The sequence below is a fragment of the Tiliqua scincoides genome, chromosome 3 (genome assembly GCF_035046505.1).
Source record: "Tiliqua scincoides isolate rTilSci1 chromosome 3, rTilSci1.hap2, whole genome shotgun sequence".
Classification (NCBI taxonomy): domain Eukaryota; kingdom Metazoa; phylum Chordata; class Lepidosauria; order Squamata; family Scincidae; genus Tiliqua; species Tiliqua scincoides.
Window position 1 is genome coordinate 162,837,095 of NC_089823.1, and position 9,101 is coordinate 162,846,195.

Genomic DNA, 9,101 nt, shown 5'->3' on the forward strand with positions numbered 1-9,101 from the left:
ATGGCATTATAATATTAGCCGTTTTGTTCTCAGTACCCTTCCTAATGATCCCAAGCATAGAATTGGCCTTCTTCAATGCCGCCGCACATTGGGTCGACACTTTCATCGACCTGTTCAACACCACCACCCCAAGATCTCTCTCCTGATCTGTCACAGACAGCTCAGAACCCATCAGCCTATATCTAAAGTTTTGATTTTTTGCCCCAATGTGCATGACTTTACACTTACTGACATTGAAGCACATCTACCATTTTGCTGCCTATTCTGCCAGTCTGGAGAGATCCTTCTAGAGCTCCTCACAATCACTTCTGGTCTTCACCACTCGGAAAAGTTTGGTGTCATCTGCAAACTTTGCAACCTCACTGCTCACCCCTGTCTCCAGGTCATTTATGAAGAGGTTGAAAAGCACCGGTCCCAGGACAGATCCTTGGGGCACACCGCTTTTCATCTCTCTCCATTGTGAAAATTGCCCGTTGACACCCACTCTCTGCTTCCTGGCCTCCAACCAGTTCTCAATCCATGAGAGGACCTGTCCTCTAATTCCCTGACTGTGGAATTTTTTCAGTAGCCTTTGGTGAGGGACCGTGTCAAATGCCTTCTGAAAGTCCAGATATATAATGTCCACGGGTTCTCCCACATCCACATGCCTGTTGACCTTTTCAAAGAATTCTATAGGGTTTGTGAGGCAAGACTTACCCTTACAGAAGCCATGCTGATTCTCCCTCAGAAAGGCCTGTTCGTCTATGTGTTTTGAGATCCTATCTTTGATGAGGCATTCCACCATCTTACCTGGTATAGATGTTAGGCTGACCGGCCTATAGTTTCCCGGGTCCCCCCTCTTTCCCTTTTTAAAGATAGGTGTGACATTTGCTATCCTCCAATCTTCTGGCACCGTGGCCGTTTTGAGGGACAAGTTGCATATCTTAGTCAAGAGATCTGCAACTTCATTCTTCAATTCCTTAATAACTCTTGGGTGGATGCCATCAGGGCCCGGTGATTTATTGATCTTTAATTTATCAATGAGGTCTGAAACATCTTCTCTTTTAACCTCTATCTGACTTAACTCCTCGGTTAGGAGGGGCCATTCGGGCAGCGGTTTCTGCCTGAGGTCTTCTGCCGTGAAGACAGATGCAAAGAACTCATTTAATTTCTCTGCCATCTCTAAGTCTCCTTTTATCTCCCCTTTCCCTCCCTCACCATCCAGAGGGCCAACCGCTTCTCTGGCGGGTTTCCTGCTTCTAACATATTTGAAGAAGCTTTTATTATTCCCCTTAATGTTGCTGGCCATGCGTTCCTCATAGTCTCGCTTGATGTATAACTACCCACTAGGTAGTTATTTCTCACCTTGTCCTTCCACTCATTTGTCCTTATCTTCCCATTCACACCTTTCATATTCCCTTTCCCATTCCCATTCACACCTATTGCCATTCAATTTCACACTCTCACTGTTTAGCCCTCCCATCACACAACAACACTTTGGGGCTGCAAACGTGCTGCTGAAATGATCATTTATGAAGTGCCCCTTAGTCTGATGAGTGGCATGAGTCTGATGGAACAAGGAAAGTAAAACAAAGTAGACATCTTTTCCAGCCCAGTTACTATTTAATGCTGAGCAAAGAACCCAAAGCTGTATTCTGAGCTTAGTTTTGGTTCCCAGTACTCCAAGTTTAGTTTTGTGCAAATCTGATGGCAGATTTGCAAATCTATATTTCTGACAGCGTTAAAAAAGACTTTTTATCTTTGCTGAAAGTCTTTTTATCTTTGCTTCATTTGTACTAGTTGTTCAAAATATGGTAACAGGACAAATCCCCTTCTCAGTGGAAGAGCTTCCTGGATCACACCACAGAGAAAATTAATTGGATAAAATCTCCTGTTGTGTTTGACCATCTTCGACACTTGTGGAACTTGAATCGTTGGGGCTGTATTCAGTCACTTGTCTTTACACCAGAATGAATTGACAGTATTTGCCATCCTAACAGGTGTGTTGTGCTGTTCAATGTTTGCAAAGTGCTTTGACATCATTGTATTCATGATGTTGATTTTTAGTCATTGCAAAAGAGATTTGAACAAGGAGTTCACTGAAAAGGCAGCTGAGAGTAGCACGTTAGTGTTTCAAGAAAAGGAAGTGAGACTATTTTTACCGGGCTGGCTGAAGGTGGAATATATGAAACATGGGTCTTCCACTCAATCAAAATATTGGTCCATCTAATCAAATACTGTCTACTCAGGCTGTTGGGTCTCCAACTCACCAGCAGAAGTTTCTCCCAGCCCTGCTAAGTGAGATCCAAGTTGAATTTGGGTTCTCATGCATTGAAAGCTTAAACAGTACTCTACCTCACACTAGGGGTCCTCCCATAGTTGAAAATGTTTGGAGAGAACTTTAAAGTTGTACAGAAGCCTTCTATTGATTTACCTTATATGGTTCTTATAGGTCAGGAATACTCAAAAAGTATTAACAGATCTCAATACTGTAGGTGGAGAGAGTGAGCTCAATGATCCCTCCAGAAATCATTGATACCAAAGACACTGTCATTGATGCCATTGTTGAGGAGATTCAGGCAACTGAAGACTTTAGTAAACCTTATTGGTCCAACCCATTCACTTGCATAACCTAGGCCACAAACACAACAAAGCTTCTAAGTTCGTAAAGCCTTTGTTGTCCTTGTTACAATTTATTAACCAATTGGGAGCAAGCAGTCTTCACTGCAGTTCTGCGAATCACCAGTCTAACTTCAGTTCATCCCTGGGTTGGTTTACGTAAAAATCCTTGGCATATATTCTGTCTTCTCTTGGAGTGTGCATGGGTATACAACTATATTAAGACCTTGTGTTCTTGTCTTTCCATGTAACTTTATGGACAAATGTTGAAACAAACAGCATCTTTAAATATTTGTGGTGTTGGTGTGACTCTTTAAGTTATGTGCATAAGAAGGTCACGTGCTTTTGAGCTGTACTCCAAGTGACCAGTTGTGAATGAAGAATTGTTTATTGCATTCCTTGCATGAAGGCATTTATTCCCCTATTTGCATGTGGCAAATAAGAGCAGGTTAACTCTGTTCTCTTCACTGTCTTAAAGCAAACAGATGGCAGAGATAAACTTCCCATGAAGAAGCAGATGGTGAACAGCTGACATGGTGATGGGGTTTTTGAAAATACTTGTGCAAGAATGAGGAGGTCACGAATGATACTGGGAGGAAAATCTAGTCTTATCTCTTCAAATCTGTGCAACTTTTTTCAACTCACAAGAGGGTTCCTTTGAAGACTACCTGGCAAATAGCAGTTTAGTGTCCAGCACCAGGCAAACGAACCATAATTCATCCATTCTTAAACAATTTAACTGGCTACAAGTTTAAGTAGTTTCTGAGCACAATTCAAAACACAGGTTCTTACATTTAAAGCCCGATGGAACTTGGGAGTCCAAATATGAAGGACCACCTACTTCTGTATAAACTGAACACGCAACAGTGATTTTCAACCTTTTTCATCTCATGGTACATTGGGAAGGTGCTAAAATGTTCAAGGCACACCAGTATTTTTTTTACAACTGACAAGGCACACCACACTGCTGGTGGGGGGCTCACTTCCCCCAGTGGCCCTACTAATAACCCTCTCCCAAATTATGGCAGCACACATGGAGACCCTTCACAGCACACCAATGTGCCAGATGGTTTAAAGTAGATGATGTAGCATTTTCACATCTGCACATCTAACATTTTCTGAAGTTAGGCAAATTACAATCATATTCATGATCCCTATTCATCATTAGCCAAGGTATAAATATGACTATTTGTATTCATAATTCTTCCCCAGTGTCTGAACCAAAGCAGGAAGATGAAACCATTGCTAAACCACTCTACAACCAAATGCCTTGACCTGTAATTTCCAGGGTTGGTAATTTCTCAGGGAAAAATCAGTTTTGTGACAGGGCAGGGTTAAAGTCCGATTCTTTTCTGGCCCATTTCTTTAGCAAACACAACATTAAAAGCAAAGCTTCATAGAACTGGGGTTGCAACTGCAACTCAACGAGGCTTACCAAGTATAAAAATTTTGATAACCTGTGTATGTTAATTTGATAGTGAACATCTTTGCTACTCCCACTTCCCCAAACGCTGTTTCTTTTACCAACTGTTCCATGAAAATGTAATCCTACAAGAGCCTGCATCTCTTTATGCTTGCTTCAAAACTAATATGTTATTTCAGTGTTAAGAGGCCTTTAATAAAAACTAGAATACAGTATTTGTTCCTATAATAATGTTATGCCAGTGTAATCTGCTTATAACCATGCAGCAAAATGATAGTTTGGTCATTCAAGAGTATTGTTATCTTACCTTTACTCAGCTGACATTTGATGATCATAATGTTGGAGGAATCTTTAAACTGGTTTCCTCTTTAGGGGGGAAGCAGAGTAGCTATAGCAGCAGACCCCCCCTCTTGCTGGGAATCAACCCCAGGGAGCCTCCCACACCCAGCTGACTGCTAATCAAGAAACACAAACAACATTGGCAGGCTGAAGTTGCAAAAGAAGTCCTTTACTCACGGTTCCATAGAAGTATGTTTACAGCATCTGATTGAGATCAGAGGTTACTCTAACTTAAAGACAACAAGGCCATAAAGCTGCCTCGTCCTGCATGCCATGTGGTCAAGATGGCGGCGCCAGCAGAGCCCTGCTGCATGCCATCCCACGGGAGCAAAGGGAAGGTTATATAGGGTCTGGGTCACACCCCCACATAGGTCATCCAAAGGGGACAGATTAAGTGTAGGGTCACTGGGCTATGGTTTAACCCTTTCAGGACAGTATCCTGCCACCTCTGGACAGCAGAAGGAGTTGTACCAACTTCAACACATAAAGCTATTGTTGAATCATCAGATCTAATGATTACAATTTGAAACTGAAACTTAATTGCGTATTTCTTTGCAGTCTACGCAGTTAATATTCTGATAATTATCTTCTGTTATCAACTTGGATGGATTGTATAAAAATGTGGGTTCAGCTCAAGTTCATCAAGTTTCTTTTTAAAAAAACAGTTCAGATACAGTACTTGAACTGTATGTTGAAGCATTTTGTATGTTGTATGTTGTATTTTGTATGTTGAAGTCATGTTGAAGCATTTCAGATTCATTTTGTGGAGATCATCATCAAGCCCATAACAGATTCAAATTTGTAAGAAATTAATTGAAATTTTTTTATGTTCTCTTCCCCTAAGTTAAATATCACAACAGTGCACCATAATGATGAGTTCCCTCCTTCAGAACAAAGTTAAGAAACTGGAATTCTTCCTTAAGACTTGATACGTTTTAACCCTTAAAAAATCAGTACTAGGTTAAGCAGTCCTCCAGAATTTTTTTAAAATAGTAAAACAGCAGCTATGGAATGGGCCTTGAGCTTGCAGGAAAAGGAGCTTGAACCCATTCCCTCCACATCAAAGCCAAAGTAAAAATTATGATACAATATCCAATCATTCTATTCTGAGAAGAAAATTTCCTCTCAGCCAGAGGAAAAAGCCCTAGCCCTTGCAAATTGTGCATCCTTTCTTCTACTCTATTCAATCTTGCTTTAATGCCACCACCCCTATACTCAGTTCCTTATGGCTCTGTCCTTCTGCTCCAGCCCTCTAATGGAGAAAAAAAAATGGAATAAATAATAGTAAGGAAGAACTGCCTTATAAAGGAAACACGAAATTTCCACCGTGTTTAGAATGTCTCCACATTTTCATCTTGTGCCTAGACTATAGCCTGTGGTTGGGTAAGCCTTTATTTGAGCACCAAGAGGGCTACTGGTCCTATTCAGCACTCTCACGGCACCTCTGCTTCTTTGCAGATAACCAAGGCCCCAATTCTACTGGCACTTTTTGCCACCAGAATGAGCATTCCAGCAATGATAGGTGCTTTCTGGCTGTTGCAGAATGCAACACACCAGAGTGTGCGGCCTGGCTCTGGCCACAAGTGACCATCTCTGTGCACCGGTGAACAATAGATGCCTGCTGCCAATACCGAGAATAGGGAGATAGGTGGAAGACCTGCTGATTTGCAACCAAGCACTTTCAATTCCTCTGGCAAGATAGGAAGAATGCACAAAATTGTATATCAAGTCCCAGTTAGAGAGCAACTCACAATCATACTAGCACAAGGCCAGTTTTGTGGGAGAACCCGTGGACATTATATATCTGGACTTTCAGAAGGCGTTTGACATGGTCCCTCACCAAAGGCTACTGAAAAAACTCCACAGTCAGGGAATTAGAGGACAGGTCCTCTCATGGATTGAGAACTGGTTGAAGGCCAGGAAACAGAGAGTGGGTGTCAATGGGCAATTTTCACAATGTAGAGAAGTGAAAAGTGGTGTGCCCCAAGGATCAGTCCTGGAACCGGTGCTCTTCAACCTCTTCATAAATGACCTGGAGACAGGGTTGAGCAGTGAGGTGGCAAAGTTTGCAGACGACACCAAACTTTTCCGAGTGGTGAAGACCAGAAGTGATTGTGAGGAGCTCCAGAAGGATCTCTCCAGACTGGCAGAATGGGCAGCAAAATGGCAGATGCACTTCAGTGTCAGTAAGTGTAAGGTCATGCACATTGGGGCAAAAAATCAAAACTTCACATATAGGCTAATGGGTTCTGAGCTGTCTGTGACAGATCAGGAGAGAGATCTTGAGGTAGTGGTGGACAGGTCGATGAAAGTGTCGCCCCAATGTGCGGCAGCAGTGAAGAATGCCAATTCTATGCTTGGGATCGTTAGAAAAGGTATTGAAAACAAAATGGCTAATATTATAATGCGTTGTACAAATTGATGGTAAGGCCACACCTGGAGTATTGTGTCCAGTTCTGGTCACCACATCTCAAAAAAGACATAGTGAAAATGGAAAAGGTGCAAAAGAGAGTGACTAAGATGATTACTGGGCTGGGGCACCTTCCTTATGAGGAAAGGCTGCAGCGTTTGGACCTCTTCAGCCTAGAAAAGGCGCCTGAGGGGGGACATGATTGAGACATACAAAATTATGCATGGGAAGGAAAGCGTGGATAGAGAGATGCTCTTTACACTCTCACATAACACCAGAACCAGGGAACATCCGCTAAAATTGAGTGTTGGGAGAGTTAGAACAGACAAAAGAAAATATTTCTTTACTCAGCGTGTGGTCGGTCTGTGGAATTCCTTGCCACAGGATGTGGTGACGGCATCTGGCCTAGATGCCTTTAAAAGGGGATTGGACAAGTTTCTGGAGGAAAAATCCATTACAGGGTACAAGCCATGATGTGTATGCGCAACCTCCTGATTTTAGAAATGGGTTATGTCAGAATGCCAGATGCAAGGGAGGGCACCAGGATGAGGTCTCTTGCTGTCTTGTGTGCTCCCTGGGGCATTTGGTGGGTCGCTGTGAGATACAGGAAAATGGACTAGATGGGCCTATGGCCTGATCCAGTGGGGCTGTTCTTATGTTGTTTGGTTCTTAAAAAAAGGAGCCCCTCAAAAGTTGCATCTCCAGCTCCCCCCCCCCATTTCCTCCTTTGGCACACAAACACTGACAGATAGGTAAGCTGAAAACTATTGTGCTTGTCTAACAGACAAAAGTTCTATAAACTGTGAAGGCATACAGTTTCTCAAAGTGTGGGAAGTTACTCCAAGTTGTTCAGGTGGGATTTCTAAAAACAAAATGACAAACAGGCAATGACTGTTGCAAATCAAGTTATCCAAGGCTGGAGAACCAGCATGGGAAGAAGGGAGAAGTAGCAACAAGGTGAAGCAGGTGAGTTGGTGCAGGGAAGAGGCACTTTAAAAATACCATCATGTTGATGTCATTAGAAAGGCAGAACCTAATGAAACAAACTGTGTTGAGGTATCTGTATTCTATCCAAGGACATGGCCAATTAACCAGAAAAAGAAAACACAACTGCCTTGTGTAACAAAAAGTGGATTTCCGTAACTCAAAACCGACCAATGAGACTTATTGTTCCAAGAACCAATGAGGTGTTATTATGACAAAGCAGGGAACCAGTAAGGTGTCAGTGTGAGTCAACTCTCATTTCCATGTATTAGAGCAAATACTAGAACTCTTATTCAGTTGTGTGAGTGGGCAGGAGGTCTGGTCTAGAGGGTAGAGCCTCTGTTTGCCTGAAGATAACATCTGAAGGTCACCAGTTCGAGGCCTCCGGCACTGTGAATGGCAAGACCTTGAAGCAGCTGACAAGACTAGCTGAGTTATTCCACCTGCTCTTTGGCCTCCCTTCAAGTGAGATATGAAAGAGCTGCTTGTCAGCCTGTGTGGGAGGAAACTGGAGGCCAGAATGTGATACCAGATCATAAAAGATCCATCTGAAATGTTGTGGTTCTTGAAAGACAGAACCTTCTTCAATTGTAAAAATCCCTACAGGGATTTAGCATAGCCTGCCTATGTAAACCGCCTTGAATTAAAGTCTGAGGAGAAATCTGACGACCCAGAAAAGCGGTATATAAATACCTGTATTACTATTATCATTATCATTATCATTATCATCATCATCATCAAGTTGGCCACTAGCTTTTTGTTGGTTACTGATTTGTTGGGTGACCTGTACTGTTCTACAGTAAAACGAATAACGTTAATGCAAGTTACACCAATTCTAGAGATGTCACTGCATTTAGGTTGTGCATGTAATTTATTCTGTATGGTCTGGTATGGAAGGAGGTCCATCCTGGGGCTATGAGACAATGAACTCTCGCATTAGGTGAAGCAAACACCTCTTGCTTGTTGGCATCTCTGAAGAGGGGTGTGTGGCTGTTTTGGTGCTGAATCTACCCTCCTCTTGTTTGCTGGTCTCCTTGGGACTTAAATTGGGTGCTGGTTCTTGAAGCCTGTTTTGCATTTGCCCACAAGGGCTCATTAGAGAATCCAGCTGTCAGTTATGGAGAAGGAAAAGCCTCATAGGTGACAATCCTGTCTGAAGTCCCCCCCCCCCTGAAATTGTGCTAGAGTGTTATTCTGTGGTGTGCTATGCCAAAACAAGCCTAGAAGATCAGGGACAGGGCTTGGAAGCCTCCCCCCAAATGGCTTGCTGCTGGGGTCGTCTCCTCAGATGTTGAGAGGATCTGGCTTCCGTATACACCCCTGTGGCTAGGTTGGATGTGGTGGAAC